Source organism: Anser anser, assembly GCF_964211835.1.
Source record: "Anser anser genome assembly, contig: SUPER_W_unloc_1, whole genome shotgun sequence".
NCBI lineage: Eukaryota > Metazoa > Chordata > Aves > Anseriformes > Anatidae > Anser > Anser anser.
The window spans coordinates 54,159-71,970 of NW_028154231.1; the positions used below are offsets into that span (position 1 = coordinate 54,159).

A 17,812-nucleotide genomic window follows, 5' to 3' on the forward strand; every position below is an offset into this window, starting at 1 on the left:
CTGCAGGAGCTGGAGCGGCTGCAGGAGCTGCAGCTGGAGTGGCTGCAGGAGCTGGAACTGGAACGGCTGCAGGAGCTGCAGCTGGAGTGGCTGCAGGAGCTGGAGCAGCTGCAGGAGCTGCAGCTGGAGTGGCTGCAGGAGCTGGAGCTGGAGCGGCTGCAGGAGCTGGAGCGGCTGCAGGAGATGGAACTGGAATGGCTGCAGGAGCAGGAGCGGCTGCAGGAGCTGGAGCGGCTGCAGGAGCTGGAGCTAGGTTGCTAGTAGTATCAATTGCAGCTCGATAGGCACAAGCCAGACCCCAGCACGCTACAGTGATTTGTGTCATTTTGGAACTGCCAGAGTCATGACACCTTTTTTTCAAGCATTCTGCCAGCTTTTTAGGATTTTGCAGTTGTTCAGGGGTGAATGTCCAAAACACTTGAGGTGACCACTGCTCTAGAAACCTGCCCATATCCTCCCACACTCCCTGCCACTCGCAACTATCCCGCCTCAAGACAGATCTCCGGATGAGATTCCTAAGTAGTTGTTTAACCCTCAACAAAACCTGAAGCGCATTCAGGAGACTTAACAACAAGAGCAGGCTGGTCTGAGTATCCCAAGGATATTCAACATCTCGGAGAACCACCGTAACTAGCTCGGGGGATAAGAGGGTGGTGGTGAAGGAGAAAGGGAGAGTGAACAGGTAGGGAAACATGTCTTCCCCTGTCCCCTTCACAGATTGGCTCCCTAACGAAAACAGGCAATAGGTGTAATTGCTAATAGTTTCCGAGATATGGTTTCCAAAGTATAGAGTCGACGTCAGTGCTGAGTACAAATACCAGGTTAGAGTCGTGACCAGATATTTCATCATTTCATAAGCCATTGTTACACCGCACAGTACCATAACAATCTTAAACCAGGGCCTGGAAAGGATAAACAGTGCAACAGGGGGCACATACAGAAAGTAACGCGCTATAAAACTCAATTTGGAAAACAGGCACAGCAGACTGGAGATTAAGGCAATCAACATCGTGACTAGCAACTATTAAGCAGGTCCAATACTTATACCAATTTTAGTTTAACACACTCTGGTCAGATTTGTCGATATCTCAACCCTTCGTGCCCCACGTTGGTCGCCAAAAGGACTGTTGTAGTTTAACCCGGCTGGCAGCTAAACACCACACAGCCGTTCGCTCACCCTCCCCCCTCCCTCTCTGGGATGGGGGAGAGAAACAGGAAAGTGAAGCCGGTGAGTTGAGATAAAGACAGTTTATTAAGACAGGAATATAATAATAACAATAATAATAATAATAGTGATAATGATAATAGTATTAACAATAATAATGTGTAAGAAAACAAGTGATGCACAATGGAATTGCTCACCACCCGCTGACCGATGCCCAGCCTATTCCCGAGCAGCCGGCCCCCCACCCTGGCCAGCCACCCCTATATATTGTTTAGCATGACGTCAGATGGTATGGAATACCCCTTTGGCCAGTTGGGGTCAGCTGTCCTGGGTCTGTCCCCTCCCAGCTCCTGCTGCACCCCCAGCCTGCTCGCTGGCAGGACAGAGCAAGAAGCCGAAAAAGTCCTTGGCCTGGTGTAAACACTGCTCTGCAAAAATTAAAACATCAGCATGTTATCAGCGCTCTTCTCATCCTAATCCAAAACATAGCACCCTACCAGCTACTATGAGCTACTTAACTCTGTCCTAACTGGAACCAGGACTTAAGTGCTTAAGAAATATTCAGCATTGAACTGGAAAAGCTGTTCCAGCACTGTCTCCCATACTGGAAGAAGCATATAGCATATATACTATACATCAATATAACAGAGTACATAAAGCTTCTGCCATCTCCTGCCTTGGCTAAAACAAGTGGAGTCCAAACATTTTTACGTCCTGCAGACCCCAGTTTCCTTAATGATACTATTCAGCTATTGATACACTAAAGCACCTTGAAGAGGGAAAATAGATGAAATTACCTTTCTTACTTCAAGATTCTGTATAACTATTTTGTGTGTAAAATAGTATCTCCCATTGTGACAGATGTGTATTGTTCTATGCTCAGAAGTAATTTATCCCCTAAGCTTCCCACATACGAATGTTGTATTTGATATCTTTTGTATGAGAGTTGTTGTCCAGAAGCAGTCAAGCCACAGCTTTAAGTTTAAAAGGTTTTCCTCTATGTAGGTCACTACATACACAAGCTGTCAATATGTGCTACAGTTTACAGGCATGAGTCATGTGAAAACTCAACTTACAGGAAAAGGCTCCTTCCAGCTAGCACCAACAATAGATGGCCTTATAATGGCTGCGTTTATTTTTGCACCTTCTTGCTGTACTACGTATTTGGCTAAGGCTTTTGTATAAGTGTTAAGCCTATCGCCAATCAGTTTAGGTGTAATAGCATTCACTAGGCCATCATCCATCCACCTACAAAAACAAAATAAGAGGCAAGTGTAAGTTACTGTATACTATTTTACTGGGGAAGCGAAGAAAAAAGGATAACCAGATAAATCAAAAATAATTCTGCAAGTAAAATTAAAATACAATCTTTTCTTCAAAACACCACCCAGGAAAACAAACACATAGAAGTATTATCATTACCTCAGTTCATTTTTAATGCTAGTGCTATTACATCTATAATAAGTAGTAAAATGTCTTCCTTACCTTGATAATTATGGAACTAAAAATGATTACCTTACAAGAGGTAAGATTTTGTATGACATGGAGGAAGGGATAGACTGATTTAGAGATAAGATTATTATTATTATTAATTACATTACATATGACTCATCTCATACTTGTCCCATTTCACTTAGGGCTAGACAGCTATTAAATAAGACTACTAGATAAGACCTCAGGACAGCAAATGTACACAGACAATACAGAACAAGTAACTTTCCCCTAGTAATATCCAATTTAAAAGTAAAAATTTATAGAACACAGGTATTCAGAAAGTACCAACATTAAAGACCTAACAGAACTGCTTGTACATTTTTGTTTCCGAGCAGTTAAGAGTATTTCAGTATATCAGACTGATCTTGCAATGGCCTTAGGTGGAAGTAGTGCAGGTTGCTGCTAAAGGTGAGCTGCTTAGTTCTCTCTGTCCTTCACAGTACCAGCACCAGTACATTTGGAACAGCGCAGCTTTCTTCTGTTTGCTTTTAATAGCTCCTGATCTAGCTCCTCATATAGCTGAAGAGCCACCAAGTCTCAGCATACAGGAGGCTTCAGGAATAGCCTGGAGCATCTCCCTCTTTCAGCACTGTTCCACACCTAGCTCAGCTTAAAACCGACCATGAAACCTTAGCCTATTTCCCTTACAGGAAAGGGTAGCATCAGCCATATATTAGACTAACAGAACACCATAAGCCAGTTTCTTCATCTTTGTTTCTTAATCACTGTTTGGTACCTCATTACTAGGAAGCAAGTGGTTACAGATTACTGAAGTAACTTGATAAAACAACACATACTCAAGAGAATCCATCAGTTTCTTGGGATCAACAGGAGGTGGATAAACAATTTCCTCAATGTGTTTTCAATTGCAATATGCATACACAGTAGAAACATGTATGAATACTTCTAGATTCGTCATTTGGTGTGCCAAAGAGAGGAGCTGTTTCGTGGAAAGCACATTTAACTGAACAGCAACTCTGTTGATTAAGCAGAAACTTGATTAGTAGAAAGCAAAACAAAAACAGCAAGCAAAAAGAAATAACCGGTCAATCCCCTAATTCTTTCCTAAATGCTTCAGTGGTGGCTGTATATACAGTAATTCTCACATTCTGGACCCCTTCCTCCACCCCCCAAAAACACTATGGACAGTAGTATCCTAACCTTCTACTCAGAACAACATGACACATTCCATCTAGAAATTTCTCTCTGTCTTCAGGATGATTTTCCTAAGTTTCACCTTGTTCTTACTGGCATCCTCATGCTCTGTTACTAAACGGGCAAAGTCAGCATACCTTTGATCTGCTCAAGCTAAATTCTAATCCAATAAGTTTTTCCTAAAATGTGATGGAACAACTGCAACAGGAAACCTAGCTGCCAAATGATATAGATGCCAGTCAGTTTTAACAGCGGCCTTGAGCTTCCTAGGTCAAGACCTCGGAATGAAGGTTTAGGGGGCTAGTAAGGTGGAAGTGATTATCATCTTCATGTCGGATAGCACAAGACTCAATAGTACAACAGGATTACAGGAAGGAAGAAAAAGTGAAAGGAGGAAAAAAAATAAAAAAAATCAAGATCCACACTTTCATCCCTCCAACCTGACTGCTTCTCGTTAAAATAGAGTCCTTAAGTACACTGTAGGAGACAAGGTGTATCGCTACATTCTGCACTGTATCAGAACACAGCTTATGGACCAACTGCTATGATGATTTTTATGTATTTCAGATCTTCTCTCCAGCCTCTAAAAACTTATTACAAGCACTAGCCTTGTTTACAGTGTACAAATCAACTAAGTTTTAAGAATACTGCTAAATAAAACTTCATCAAAATCTTTGCATTGGTGTTACAGTTTAAGGCTTCTTTATCACACATTATTACTAAAACATTAGGTGGGCAATGGACAAGGAACCTCTGTCCCAAAGCAATTAAGTCATAGAATCATAGAATATCCCGAGTTGGAAGGGACCCATAAGGATCATCAAGTCCAACTCCTGGCACCACACAGGTCTACCCAAAAGTTTAGACCATGTGACTAAGTGCAAAGTCCAATCGCTTCTTAAATTCAGACAGGCTTGGTGCAGTGACTACTTCACTGGGGAGCCTGTTCCAGTGTGCAACCACCCTTTCGGTGAAGAACCTCTTCCTGATGTCTAGCCTAAACTTCCCGTGCCTCAGCTTGACACCGTTCCCACGGGTCCTGTCACTGGTGATAACGGAGAACAGGTCACCTGCCTCTCCACTCCCCCTCACGAGGAAGTTGTAGACTGCGATGAGGTCCCCCCTCAGCCTCCTCTTCTCCAGGCTGAACAGGCCAAGTGACCTCAGCCGCTCCTCATACGTCTTCCCCTCTAGGCCCTTCACCATCTTCGTTGCCCTCCTCTGGACACTCTCCAACAGTTTAATGTCCTTTTTGTACTGAGGTGCCCAGAACTGCACACAGTACTTGAGGTGAGGCCGCACCAGTGCAGAGTAGAGCGGGACAATCACTTCCCTCGACCGACTAGCGATGCCGTGCTTGATGCACCCCAGGATACGGTTGGCCCTCCTGGCTGACAGGACACACTGCTGGCTCATATTCAGCTTGCTGTCAACCACAACCCCCAGATCCCTCTCTGCGGGGCTGCTCTCCAGCGTCTCGTCGTCCAATCTGTACGTATAGCCAGGGTTGCCCCGTCCCAGATGCAGGACCTGGCACTTGCTCTTGTTAAACTTAATGTGGTTGGTGATCGCCCAGCTCTCCAGTCTGTCCAGATCTCTCTGCAAAGCCTTTCCACCCTCATCCGAGTCCACAACTCCTCCAAGTTTGGTGTCGTCGGCAAATTTGCTCAAAACACCTTCTAGTCCTACATTCAAATCATTTATAAAAACATTGAAGAGGACTGGCCCTAAAATGGAGCCTTGAGGGACCCCACTAGTCACCATCCGCCAGCCAGATGTGGCCCCATTTACCACAACCCTTTGAGCCCTACCCATCAGCCAATTGCTCACCCATCGCATGATGTTTTTGTTTAGCTGTATGCTGGACATTTTGTCCAGTAGGATCCTATGGGAAACCGTGTCAAAAGCTTTGCTGAAGTCCAAAAAGATCACATCAGCTGGTTTCCCTTGATTGACTAGATGGGTGACCTTATCATAAAAGGAAATCAAATTTGTTAGGCAGGACCTACCCCTCGTGAACACATGTTGGCTGGGACCAATGACTGCATTGTCCCCCAGGTGCGCTTCAATAACTTCAAGGATTATGTTCTCCATGATCTTACCAGGCACTGACGTGAGACTGACAGGCCTGTAATTGCTAGGGTCTTCTTTCTTGCCCTTCTTGAAAATTGGCACAACATTTGCCAGCTTCCAGTCCAATGGGACCTCTCCAGATTCCCAAGACCATTGAAAAATAATTGAGAGAGGTCCCGCGATGACGTCAGCCAGCTCTTTAAGCACCCTGGGATGAATCCCATCCGGACCCATGGACTTGTATGGATCCAGGTGGAGCAGCAAATCCCGCACACGTTCAGGGTCGGTTGGGAGTTTGTCATTCCCACCATCACAGTCCTCCAGCTCAGGGTACCCTGGGTCCCAAAGCCCATCATCAGTGCTGAAGACGGAGGCAAAGAAGGCATTAAACGTCTCTGCTTTGCCTATGTCCTTGTCTGTGAGGAAACCCTCCCCATCAAGTAGCAGACCTATGTTTTCTTTGGTTCTCCTTTTTCTGTTCACATATCTAAAAAAACCTTTTTTATTGTCTCCCACAGACATGGCCAGCTTCAACTCTAGTTGGGCTTTGGCCACACCAATTTTCTCCCTACAAACAGGAACAGCATCCCTGTATTCCTTCCTCGTCGCCTGACCCTCCTTCCAGCAGCCGTACATTTTCTTTTTCCACCTAAGCTCCAGTAGAAGATCCCTGGTCAGCCAGGCTGGCCTTCTGCCCTGCCTGCTTGACTTCTGATATTTTGGAATCGCCTGATTCTGTGCTTTTAGGAGGCAGTGCTTAAAGATTGACCAGCACTGGTGGACGCCAATGCCTTCAAAAGCAGTTTCCCAGGGGACCTTGCTGACTAGTTCCCTGAGCAGCCTGAAGTCTGCTTTCCCCATATCCAGGGCTGAAGTTTTGGTGGCAGTTTTCCTTCTGTCACCATAAATTCTAAACTCAACCACTTCATGGTCACTATGACCGAGACGGCCGCCAATTGCCACGTCCCCCACAAGACCCTCTCTGTTCTCCAGCAACGGATCTAGGAGGGCACCTTTCCCAGTTGGCTCCCTTAGCACCTGCACCAAGAAGTTATCATCTAGGTGCTTTATGAACCTCCTGGACTTGCTCGTGTCAGCCGTGTGGTGATCCCAGTTGACGTCTGGCAAGTTGAAGTCCCCCATTAGGACAAGGGGAGTTGATCTCGAGGCATCTCTTAGTTCCGCAAAGAATAATTCATCGGTGTTGTCATCCTGGCCAGGTGGTCTGTAATAGACTCCCACAACGACATCCCCTTTATTTGTTTGTCCCTTAATCCTTACCCAGAAGCTCTCAACTTTGGCGATGGCAACTTGAAGTTCCACACAGTCCAGCCCATGCTTCAAGTACATTGCCACCCCCCCACCTCGCCTACCCTGCCTGTCCCTCCTGAAGAGCCTGTAACCATCTATTGCAACACACCAGCCACAGGACTCATCCCACCAGGTTTCGCTTATGCCGATGATGTCATAGCTGTGGGACTGGGCCAAGACTTCTAGCTCATCCATTTTATTCCTCATACTGCGTGTGTTTGTGTAGAAGCACTTCAAATGCACCTCCCTACACACAGCACCTTGTGGAGCCGACCGAAGGACCTCACTAGCACACAGTCCCTCTGATTCTAGCACACCACCCCTTAGCTCATCACTGGCGTGCCTGGTTTTATCCCCTTCCCCCTTCGACTCTAGTTTAAAGCCCTGTCTATTAGCCCTGCCAACTCCTGAGCAAAAATCCTCACCCCTCTCTGAGAGAGGCGCATCCCATCTGGTGCCAGCAGGCCCGGTGTCGCGTAGACCTTCCCATGATCAACAGACCCGAACTTCTGCTGGTTGCACCAGTCCCAAAGCCACGTTTTAATGTGATGAGTCTGTTTGTCAGCATCGATCCCCCCTATCGGAAGGACAGAGGCAAACACAACCTGTGCCCCTGAACCTTTAACTAGTCGCCCTAAAGTCCCTTTTGATCGCTCTCGGACTTCTACTTGCTACCTCGTCATTACCAGCCTGAAAGACCAGTAGCGGGTAGTAGTCGGTGGGCCGTACCAGGCGCCTGACTTTCTTAGCGAAGTCCCTCACCCGAGCCCCAGGAAGGCAACAGACTTCCCTGTGGGTTGGGTCCGGTCAGCATATTGGGCCCTCTGTCCCTTTCAAAAGGGAGTCCCCCATTGACAATAACCCTTCTTTCTTTCTTGACAGAAGATGTAGCGATGCAGGGGGTAGGTTGCCTTGCCTTAGGCATCCTCTCCAACTGGGACGGGCTTTTGTCTACTTCATTGCTCTGACTGTCGTGTTCTAGACCCTCATACTTGTTATATAAGGGTAGATGGGAAGGTGAGGTGGGCAGGGACAGGGCTTGCCTACCACCCGGAACAGGAACCTGCCTCCATTCCCCCCCTTGGCCTAGGTCTCCTCTTACTGCCTGGCGGGATGAGGGAACTTTTGTCTTCTGCATAGCAGGAGACATTTGTGCTATGGCAGGCTCGTGAGTCTGTCTCAGAGAGGGTAGAGCACACCTCCACCAGTCAATTTCCCTCTCTGACTCCCTGATGCTCCTGAGCCTGCTCACCTCCTCCCAAAGCTCCGCTACCTGTTTGAGCAGCTCTTCAATCTGGGCACACCTCCCACAGGCATACCCCTTGCTGCTGCTGTCGGATACCGACAGAAGACTCGGGCACACCCTGCAGCCCAAGACCTGGATGGCTGCGTGTTTCACCGAGCCCTCCATCTGAGTGGCCACATCAGTGACTGCGGCTGGAGGGACCACAAGAGATGCGGAGGCCATGGTTTTCTGCCTGGTTGATACCATGGCCAGGTTCCTCGCAGGCAAGTTACAAGTACCGAAGGGAAAGACTGCTGCAAAAGAGCAGCGAGGGGCCCTCCCTGCTCTCCCTGCCTGCGCGAACTGCTGCGCAAACTGCGCGAACTGCCACACAAACTGCCGCGCCTCGCCCTTCTGACGCGCCCCGCCCTGTTTGCCCGCCCTGTTCACCGTGCTCCTGGTCGCTCACGCTCCCTAGGGGCTGCTTTTGAACGGCCGGGGAGGGGGCGCTGCTGGCTCCGCCTATGCCTCGTCAGCCTCCCTCGCAAGGGCTGCCGGGTCCTGGCAGCTCCCTCGACTGCTTCGAGTGGCCTCGATGCCGGAAAAAAAAAGCCCTGCCTGTCTCAATCCCCCGCTCTGCTGCAGAATGCGTCTGCCCTGGAGCCGATTGCCTTGGCAAGTCTAGAAAGTGTTACCTCTGAAAAAGTTACTTTACCTAAAATAAGGGTTTTTAAACCTTCACTGCTTCTTTCAACGAGGTCAAAGGAAAGAAGTTCATAATCATAGCTGTAAGCATCGTTTTAAGATATAGAAACACACAGCCAATACAAACCAGGAAGGGTTCCAAAAATAAGCCAAAGTATTTTGCTTTCTTGGCTTTATTCCTACCACTGACCCTGAGCTAAATACTTTGAACTTTACATCAGTTAATCCCATTAATAAATATGTGAAGGCTGCTGTAAGTGATATTCAGATTTGTAAGGTTCCTCCAAAAAAAAAAAAAAGCCATTCTAGCACATCTGCTATGCTGCTATGTGCTCCGGCCTCAAATCCTTCCTAAGAAACTAATTTTCTATTTTGCTAAACAAGGTACTAGGCCCTTCAGGAAAATGTAAACTGCCAGAAGCTTGCTGTATCAAGACCTTTCCACCAGATTTTCCAATCGCATTGAAGTCCCTCTAGACTTTTGACAGGTTAGCAGTTCCCTAGCACTGAAGGTCCATGAAATAGCGATAAATATGGGCTACCTTATGTCATTTCAGTATACAGTACAGCACTCTCAGAGAGGTAGTGCCAACATTTTAACAACTCAAAATATTTCTCAGCTCAGATTTTCTTTACCTAAGAGTTGCTTTACATTCATAAAAATTGGAGTTATTTTTCACAAAATCATTTCTCCAAATTATTTATTCTAGTGTCTCAACACTGAATCCGGTCATTTTTTCTAAAAAGCAAATATCTTTTCTTGCATTTGGGAATCCTTTTTCATTATTATTTCCTTAATAAACTTTGTACAAGATGGAAGTTATTCAATTTTTAGTTTTAAGCTTTCTCCCTCTGCACCTAATTCTCCCTGCACCCTCCAACGCAAACTTGCATTCTTCTTACTGGAGGACTTTCTGAAGGCTGAGCAACATTTAATTCGCTGTTTGTTCATCGAGTAAAGAAAGCAAGTACTAAAGCTTTCGCCCCATCCCAGTTTTGGGGAAAAGTTATCCTCTGAAAACATACACTTGCTTTCTAACAAGGGGAGCTAAAGTAATAGTTTGTGTTCTCTTACACAAAAAAAGCTCCGATATGAGTACTAAGCAACCAACCGATACAAGTTTGGCAACTGAAGATGACGCTCTGTAATGAGAAGAACTAGGAAACCTTGAAACTCCCCGCGCTCTCAGGCTTCCCTATAACTACACTGGTACCTCGTGCTCAGCTTGGGTTTCTTTTTTTTGTTTGTTTGTTTTTGGTTTTGTTTTGTTTTGTTTTTCATTTTGTTTTTTCTTTTTTTTTTAAAACGTCTTCTTCAGAATGAAACAAGCAAAGTAGTTTGCCCCATTTTTTTTTTCGGAGAAGACTGGTGTAAATAACACAACAAAACATTACCCCATTCTCCAGAACCCAGGCGTTTGGCTTTATCTCCAGTTAGAGGGCACAGTCGGACAAAAGCTCACCCGCAATCACGGCAACACCACAGATCGCCGATTCTCCCTCTGCAGTAGGCTGCTGATTAAAATGGGCGATGTGAATCACCTCTTCTAACCAGGATCTGATTGAAAGCAAGTCTGGCATAGCCACACAGGCGACGGGAACAAAGAAGGCACTGAGACGGTAAAGCGCTTAAAGGAGGAATTTACCTCACATCCAAGGTACAGACCATTAGTATGCCGTGTTTTGCTGGTGACAGTCGCCCGAGCTGACTCTAGGAATGAAAGAGTCTTTTCGGAAGGCGTTTAAGAACTTAGCATGACTTTCTGCAAAAAGCACCCCTGCCTCGACGGCTGCAAAGCCTAGCACATACAAAATAAAGGGATGGGAATCAGCTCTGAGAGCGAGCCACAGCAGTGAAGAAGAGCACGAGAACGAGATGGAGGCAGAAAGGGGGCGGGGGGTGGGTGGTATAATAAACGGGCTGGGCAACAGGACACTCACCGCAGTTCCCCCTCTGGGAGTCGCCGGGACGATTTCTCAGTTCAATAAATACACAGACAGACAGATAGACGGACAGACAGAAAAAGCTTTTCTAGTGTCACAGAGCTGAGCAGACCCAGAGCCTTTACATGCGGGCAGCACAGAGGAAAGCAAGACACTGACACCTAGGCCCCTTCAACAGCAATTATCACGGAGCAAATGGGCACAGTCATTTGGGTACGTAAGTTTTCGAATAGCTACTGCAAGGAGGCTTTTTCAGAGAGCAAGGAAACGCCTCTGAGCCACAAAGTGCCTGTTCTCAGCATCTCTGCTCCTTTCCATTGGATTTCTATGTAGCCCCAAGGTGGTGCTGGGTACATCCACTGATATTAATGGAGTGACACAATGTAAGAGATAGTTAATAGACAAGGTGCGTCTGAGGTGCACAGATTGCATATTCCAGGCAACAAAAAAGGCACAGCTTGGCTCCCAGTTTGGATCAGCTTGCATATGAGTCTGCTGATACATGAGTATATGCAACAAGCAGAAAAGTCTTTTACTCCACAGACTCAGTTTAATTTATATATATACATACATATACATATGTATATAGATATATAAACATATAAACATTTTAACCACTTGAGTAACAATCATTAGCTACGCCTACACTTAAAGCCAGGACTACACTTAAGTGATTAAGTAAACATGGAGCCTTATCTGTGAAAAGCTGAAAATGCCCCATAACCACTGGGCATCTTATGCACAACGTACATAATTTTTGCACAAACATGCATCTTAATACAGAAAGAGGAGGGGCAAGGCGGACAAAGGTTTTAGAGACGCATCAAGACCAAAACAACCACTGGGCAATCACTCAAATGTGCAAAGCTCAGCTAAAACCCGCACAAATCCACCAAAGGAAGGAGGCTACCTACTTGTATGCTTAAAATAACCTCTACAAAGAACGTATTACAAAATCAAAAATGAAACCATCGTCCAGCAAAACAAACATCCGGAATACAAATGGCTAAAACTGAGACCCGAGGTTTGATTCTTTAGCAATGTCAAATGTCTTCAGATCCTACCTGACTTCTCGTGGATGGTGGTGTTGCAGCACAGAAATGAGGGGATCTGGAAGATCAGAACAGGCCAAACGTGGTGCTGAGCTCCTAAAGGAGCTGGTGGAATAGCACTGATGAGTGAGACAGGCTGTTAGCCTTCTGCACGAGCTGAAGAAAAGGAGCGCAAGTGTCGGAAGAAGCTGTTTCTTCTCATATTTCATTTAATACGCATTGTCTTTAAATCTAGGGCGTCTTCTTAGGGAACAGATAAAGAGGTAGGAGTTAGCGGCTCCAAGGACACTTCAGGATCTTATTTCTTTTTATAGTTAGCTGCTATCCATAAAACCAAACCAGTTAAAATAGTTATATTTAAAATTCTGGATAATAACAAAAGTATGGGATTAAAAACAAAACAAAACAAAACAAAACAAAACAAAACAAAACAAAAAAAACGCTTGCATGGAAAAGAGGTTAAATTATTAATTTCCCAATTCCCCTGCAAACTCTATGCTCAGCTACTCTTAACTCACTCACCTATCCAAACACAGGGCAGACGCATCAGTTCTCATCATTCTTGGTAAAAAGACAACATTTTCATGCTTGCTGTCAAATAATATCTCTTTCCAGCACAACTTCCTGCAAGCTATGCTAATTCCTCCAGGCTTTTTAATATATGCTAGAAACTTCACTGTTTTATCTTAATGACCATCTCGGTGGGAGTCGCCAAGCTGGTATCTTTCATTCTGCTGTCTTCACAAATACAAATAAAACAGTACTTCAGCGATGCTCTATGACAAACTAGGCGATATGTGCATCTACCTCTTACATAAGGAAGGAAAGAATTCATAGACAACATCCAGAAAGTATTACTTTGTTAGATATCAGAGTGGTGGGGCAGAATGACAATGCCACACAAGACTGGACCTACGCTCCTGGGATTGTACACAGTTTGCTGGAATACAAAAAAAAAAATAAAGTACGGTCACTATGTGGAACAAGTTCACTCACTCCGTTATTATTGTGAAAGACAAGAATATTTTAGTAAGTATTCTTTTAAACCCGTAGAAATTTTCGGATTTATCTCAATTTGGCTTCATGAAAACTGAAACTTGCAGTGTAAAGATCATTTATAAAAGCTTTACCAGCTGACCTTTTAAGGCATGGATTTGGTCACCTTTCTGGTGGGTAATATTCATCTCTCTCCCCTTTCCCCCCTCCTCCTCCCCCCCCCCCCCCCCCCCCCAAGAAAAAAGCTTAAAGACCACAAACTGGTACTGGGACTTCTTGGAGGTGTGACTCTCTGCTCATAAAGCTGACAGCCTACCTCCAGGTTTGCGTCATTTCCCTGGATTACTGCTACTTCTGACACATTCCTGTTATAAAAGCATAGCTCAATGGCATTAAACAACCAAATGCGTGGACTGTGCTATCTGTAGTATTTTATCCCACACACTCCTGCCCCAGGCCAATTATTTAATCAGCTGGTGAGCCTGTGCCTCGAGCAAGCATCTTGCTGGGTAACCAGCTCCTAGCCTTGAGGGGACACGTGAGAACTTCCAACTTTGTTTCCTGGTAATGTTTGAAGTAAAAGCAGTAGGGAAAATCCCTGGAAGAAGTCCTCCTTAAGCTGAAGACCCACAATATCGCAAAACTGGTATGAAATATTACAAAGGCAGAATGGTGACAGCCTACTTTGACCAAATGTCAGTGACCTCCAAAAGGTCTTTCTGATTTCAGGAGCCCATTTCTGAGATACTTTTGTGTGGCTACCCTAGTGCACGCTGTGCATTTTTCAGGCCACCTAAAATTCTAGAAATGCAACAGTTCTGTTTTTCCCACCTATTAGTAGTACTATTCTTTCAAGACAGTCAAAAGAAGTAATTGGTGTTTTTACTTGGTAGAGATTGAAATCACGTTTGCTATTATGCTGTGTGAGAAACTAAGTTGTGTTTTAGCAGTAGAATATGTTTTCGAAGTAGAGTGTGTTTTTGCAGTAGAAAACCAACCTTCTGTATTCAAAGGTAGTTGTATAGTCATAACAAAGGGAAATGCTAAGTAGATAAGTGGACAGTAGAAGGCCTCACTGTTCCAAAATAAGGTAGAAGCTTGAGAAAAACAGGATGAGTAGTGTGAGAACAGTAAAACAAAGATCACAAGTTCTCTAAACATAAGAAAGGAGAAAAAAAAAGGAAAAAGGAGAAATTAAAGGGTTAATCAAAAAATTTGTACATATATGGTATAGAGGAGCGTTGAGTAGCTTGTGAACCTGTAGTACTCAGCCAATGAGGAAACGGGAGAAATCAGCTGTCGGGTAATAGGGAATAAAAGGTTATGATTTGTTTACTATAATGCACTCCTATTAGCCAGATGCCTGCCATTGCAATCGTGAATAAAATAGCTTCACAGAAGAACCTGCCTGAAGAAAGTTATTGAGATTTTTCTCACAATTTGGGGGCTCATCCGGGATCCTGTTGCCTACCAGAGAGTTCTTGCCACCACAGACAGGAAGGTGCACCCCGCTGATTTCAGTGGTCCCATCGGGCGTGGTGGGTTGTCTCGGGATGGCCGACAAAGGACTGAGACTGTTAATCTGAAGACAGGATCTGCGAAGCACTGGGGAGAAGGGAGACCAGCACAGACACACCACAGACACAGCCCAGACACAACACAGACACAGTACAGTCACAGGGATAACTGCTGATAACCCGGACTGGCAAGTCCATGCATGGACCGAGGTAAGGCAAACTTTACCGTATATTGCCTCGGGGTGGGTTCGGGGAGACTCTTGTGTGGAGTGTGAATGAGACGCACTTTTAGTGCAAAGCGAGTGTGGAGTCCCGATCCGCTTTTCCGTAGTCCTGCGAGGGGCACAGCTGGAGACAGACGAAGCGAAAGAGAGACGAGTGAAAGAGAGTCTCGGGGGTTTGGGCCCTGATGTGTACGGTGAGGTGCTCGGCAGTACACCCCACCTCTGTCCTAATCCTAGGTGAAGGCATGTGGTACCCTGTGGGTGGTAAAGTCCACAGCAGCATGTCAGGAAGACATGGGGATTAAGGGTTCCAAGAGTCAGCAGGGTGGGGGGTGGAGACCCCAGGATTGTGCCTAAAGATAGTCCTTTGGGGAGAATGATAAGGAATTGGGAAGACAATCCAAAAACTAGGGAAAAAGATAAAAAAAACAATGGTTAGATACTGTGTAATTGTCTGGCCTAAAAAGCCAATAAGAGGAACTTCAGTATTTTGGCCAAAATACGGGTCTGATTGTTATAAGCGAGACCACGCAATTTTCTGGTCGAAGATGAACAAACACCCGCTAATTTATCACAATCCCTCCTTTTTCTTTTTCTAACATATTTTGTTCATTGATGAATTTTTGAAGCACTTGTTTGCTCAATATTAAAGTTTCTGCGTCATCCTCCTCCTGTTCAAGAGATTCATATTTCGCACACACAAACATAAGGTGAGCTGCCTCTAATCGGTTTTTTACAATCGCGATTACTCGATTGAATATACATGGTCCAAAAGTCAATGCTAATATAAATAACAGTAAAGGTCCTGCTATGGTTGATAGCAAGGTAGTGAGCCAAGGCGAGTAATTAAACCAGGATTCATACCAGTTTTGGTGGGCTTCATTCTCCCTTTTTTGTTTTTCTAGCCCTTCTCTCAATCTAGTCATTGTATCCCTTACCACTCCAGTATGATCAGCATATACACAACACTCCTCTCGTAGGGCTGCACACAATCCTCCTTGTTGTAGAAAAATCACATCTAATCCCCTACGATTTTGTAGTACTACTTCAGATAAGGATCGCACAGATTTCTCGAAAGCTGATATAGATTGCTCGATACGGGCCAAATCCTCATCTACAGCAATGCATAGAGAGGTGAATTCTTGGCTTTGTTTTACCAGAGAGGTAATTCCAGTTCCGGCTCCTGCAGCCCCCAGAATCATCAGAGTGGCTAAAGTAACAGCCGTAATAGGCTCTCTCTTCCTTAAGTGGTTTTTTGCCATAGCATGTTGGATGTACATATACTCCTCAGAATGGTAAAGAATCCTAGGTATAATTACTACCTGTACACAAAAATCATGAGACGAGTTGAACAATTTCAAAGATAAGCATGGAGTTACCCCCAGAGACGAACATACCCATCTGGTGTTATCTGCTGCTATTAACCATTTTTCTTTGTCTAATTGTGTAACATTTTCTGTAATATTGCATAGATGGAACTTCTCACCAGGGACCGTGCCTACGCATCTGCCATTCCCAGTTACTTCCGTTAACGTTATTCCTACATCCCTTCCCCAATTGCATTGTGGGGGATCGGTTTCGTTTGAACGGGTGGTCTCTCCCAGATCCCCAATGGCGTCGTAATATGGGGGCCTTATATCAAGACATAACCAGCAAGGTCTAGGCACATCTGGATTTGGTTGATTCAACAACTGATAACTAGCATTCATGATTCTCCATATGTTATTCCCGGTCACCCCTTCATTTCTAATCCCGTACTCCGGGTTTACTGATTTATTAGCAACCTCCAGTGGTTTAGGGCTATTAGGAGTTAGCATTCTAAAAGCTTGTGTAGGCTGAATCCTCAAAACACTCCCCGACAGTTTCTGATTTGGTCCCACCCGTTGGGGACTCTTAGTCTCTTCCTTCTTTATATAGATGATGCCTCCCCTATCAGTCCCCCAGCAGTAGTTATCTGCTGAACAACATGGTGATCTTCCCATCTAATCAGGCTCCATTTAAAAGGTTTGTGAGGGTGCGCAGACCCAGGAACAGTGTAAACAATCGTACCCATTACTATGTATCGCAAAAAAAATGGCTAGGGCCCATTTTCCAGAGTTCTTTACCTGGCCACGTAATTCCCCACCGTTTCACTCTCTGCCTCGCTTGTCAGTTCGGTTGCAGCGAACTACAAGGTGCAGGTTCTTCTCGGCAGCAGCAGTGTTCTTCAGGGGAGTTTCTCAGGTAACCGCGACCTTTTTCTGATCAAACAGGGTCCCCTCTCCTTTTTTTTTTTACGATACATAGACAGTTAGACCATACTTATCGAGTTCGTTTCAATGTGAGCTTTAAGTCATCAGGGCCTGCGACCGCTTCCCATTCGCTTCTCTGGATCGGTCCTGTCACGCGACTGGCATGCATTCACCCCTTCTCAGCTGTCCGGATAGCCGTCTCTGTGATAAGTAAAACAACATAGGGGCCTCCCCACCGTGGTGTTAAAGACGTTTCTTTCCATGTCTTAATTAGAACCCTATCTCCAGGTTGTATCCTATGGATTGCTATATCTAGCCACCAAGCCTTTCGCTTGCAACTCCCTCCGTCGGTTCATAAGCTGTATTAAATAAGGTTTTAATTGGATATCCTGTACCTGGGGGTGATCAGATGGCATCTCTAAATCATAAGGCATACCATACAGCCTTTCAAAAGGTGAGATTCCGACATCGGCTCGGGGCTATGTCCGGATATTCAATAGTGCAAGCGGTAAACATTTCACCCAGGAGGTTTTTGTCTCTATCATAAGCTTTGTTAGTTGCTTTTTAATTTCACCATTCATTCGTTTTACCTTTCCCGAACTCTGAGGATGCCAGGGAGTGTGATATTCCCATTTAATTCCCAGAGCCTTCATCGTGTCTCGGGATACTTTTGACACAAAGTGTGGGCCTCGATCAGTCAATTGCTTCTATTACCCCGTA

General features: G+C 45.2%; 1 long non-coding RNA gene across 1 annotated transcript; it reads right to left on the reverse strand.

Moving 5' to 3' along the window:
* Positions 1-1,220: 1,220 nt before the first annotated feature.
* On the reverse strand, positions 1,221-5,198 carry LOC310888825. The gene is made up of 3 exons (XR_014576194.1): positions 3,457-5,198; positions 2,242-2,413; positions 1,221-1,593 (listed from the first exon to the last, which is right to left on the reverse strand). It is a non-coding gene; the product is annotated as an uncharacterized lncRNA (long non-coding RNA).
* Between the last annotated feature and the right edge of the window lie 12,614 nt (positions 5,199-17,812).